Source organism: Alosa alosa, chromosome 21, assembly GCF_017589495.1.
Source record: "Alosa alosa isolate M-15738 ecotype Scorff River chromosome 21, AALO_Geno_1.1, whole genome shotgun sequence".
Lineage (NCBI taxonomy): Eukaryota > Metazoa > Chordata > Actinopteri > Clupeiformes > Clupeidae > Alosa > Alosa alosa.
The window spans coordinates 19,807,351-19,809,850 of record NC_063209.1 but is presented as its reverse complement, the minus strand read 5'-3'; the positions used below and the strand labels follow the sequence as shown (position 1 = coordinate 19,809,850).

The following is a 2,500-nucleotide window of genomic DNA, read 5'->3' as shown; positions in this document are numbered from 1 at the left end:
ATTTCACATGTCTAATCATGGCCACTTATCAGGGGCCTGCTCTCGCTGGAGGAAACTCCAACCAGAAGGGGGAGTGTGGCAGACAGTCAGGCGGGTCGGTCGGTCGTGTCTGAGCGGCTGGACAGCTATCTAGACAGGAGGGGGAAGAAAGCCTTGAGAGAAAGGGAAAACGGGACTCTAGTGAAAACACAGCAGTATCCTGTCCCTTCTGTACCAGACTCCAGGGTCAGCAAACACAGCCAGCCGTCTGATTACAGCACAGGAGGCAGAGCTCAGAGGGGAGAGAACACAGCGTCCAGTCAAGGGCAGCATGGAAGAACTGGAGACTGGGTGACTGCCAGAATTAAGGAGGATAAACTGCAATGCCTACAGGAACGCACTTAAACCAACAGTGAATGTGACGTAAGTGATTGATTGAGTTCACATTTACCTCAAGACACCACTGCTTCCAACTTTCAAGACCGACTCAGAGTGTGAGAATTGGTGAGATTGTCAAAAACTGATCAAAACAGGTGCATTTTCTGTCAACATGCCTTGAGGTGAATGGAGTGTTTTCATGCAAGTGTGAGACAGGACATAACATGGTGTGAGACAGGGCATAAAATGGTGTGAGACAGGGCATAACATGGTGTGAGACAGGGCATAACATGGTGTGAGACAGGGCATAACATGGTGTGACACAGGGCATAAAATGGGGCATAACATGGTGTGAGACAGGGCATAACATGGTGTGAGACAGGGCATAAAATTGAACTGCATTCAACGCTAGCACCTGTAAGCACCGTAAGAGACATGTTATATTCATCCCTCAGCTACAGCTTCTGACATACAGACGTTAAAGGGGAAATCTGGCGAGTTTTCACATAGATCTCCGTTTCTGAGGTCGCAGAGTACTGTTAGTACAAAAAAACCCCGAAAACAATCGTTTTTACCTAGCTCAAGTACCAGCAGCTAATGCAGCCAGGCCCAGGCAGCTGCAGCGCTACACTCTGGGGGCATGTCCGTGAGCCCCCATGTACAAGCCCACAGAGTGAAGCGCTGTAGCTGCCTGGCTGTGTTAGCTGCTGGTTGTAGTAACTCCTGCTAAGTAAAACCGTTTGTTTTTTCGTTTCGTTTCGTTCCAACAGTACTCTGTGACCTTGAGAAATGGAGATCTATATGAAAACTCACCGGATTTCTCCTTTCAGCAAACTGAGATAACGAAAACGCCTCCACATGACTTTAACTAAACAAACTAAACGAGTAAGGGGAAAATCCAGGTGCCTGGGCCTCAGAGTGCGGTGAGGCTGTGGAGCGGGTGGAGTGATGTAGAGGATCACAGCCTCCTGCCCTCCTCCATCACCGGATCCTTCCTCCGCCTGCCACAGCGGGGGCACAGCTGAGCACACACTCTGACGGAGACATCTCCATCCCTCCCAGGGCTGCCTTTGCCTCCTCAGACAGACACTGCTGACAAACACAGCAGACTGAAGGCCTCTGGGTCTAGGTGAGAGGAAGGTGAGGGGGCCCAGATAAGCTGGAGAGAGCAGCCTACTGGCTGGGGAGGGCATTCTCCATCATCCCACTACTGACAGACCACAGACCACCACACAAATACCAGATGGACACAGTGCAGTACAGCCAGGATAGATGGGTCAAGAGTGCAGTCCCAACCAACCAATCACGCACTGAGCTCAGTCCCAACCAACCATCTCCCTCTATGATCTCCTTAGCACTGGCTGAATGTCCAGAAGCAAAGTGGGCCATGCCATTGATTGGATTTGACATGTATTCATGTGCATGTGTGTGGGTATGTGCATGCGTGTGGGTATGTGCATGTGTGTGGGTATGTGCATGCGTGTGGGTATGTGCATGCGTGTGGGTATGTGGGAGTCTTTATATGTTGAGTGCATGGCATGACTGATGCTGACGCTACAGGCAAACAGATTGGGTCAAACTCATTTGTGCTTAATGCTCATACATGCAAAGAACCTGGTGAACCTCATGCCATATTATTAACACACACACACAATTCCCATATTATTAACCCATCACACACGTACAAATTGAAAACACATGTAAACACAGTCATAGTTGTACACATTCACACACATTCACACACACACACAGTCAGAGCCTTGATGAGAAGATAAGGAGTGTGTGTGTGTGCACTGATTTGCCATGAAATAACCTCTGTAAGCAGCCAGGGCTTTTCTGGGGCCTCTGCAAGGCCTCAATATCCTGTCCAGCTCAACCCCACTGGCCAGCCCCTCTCAGGGCCACTGACAGAGCCAACCTTCCCCTGACCTCTGGCTTACCTTCCCACCCCCACCCCCACCTCCACCCCCACCCCCACCTCCACCTCCACGACGATCAAACAGCACCAGCGCAGCGGCACCGTGTGTGTGTGTGTGTGTCTTTCTCTCTCTCCCTCTCTATGTGCGTCCTGACGATGCCCCATAACATCCTCCTGAGTGTCGCTGGCGCAACACAAACACTGCGCTCTGACCTCCTCACACCT

At 50.8% G+C, this 2,500-nt stretch overlaps 1 protein-coding gene across 1 annotated transcript in view; it reads right to left on the bottom strand.

Moving 5' to 3' along the window:
- limch1b (LIM and calponin homology domains 1b) overlaps positions 1-2,500 on the bottom strand; it is a 119,871-nt gene that overhangs the window by 94,462 nt on the left and 22,909 nt on the right.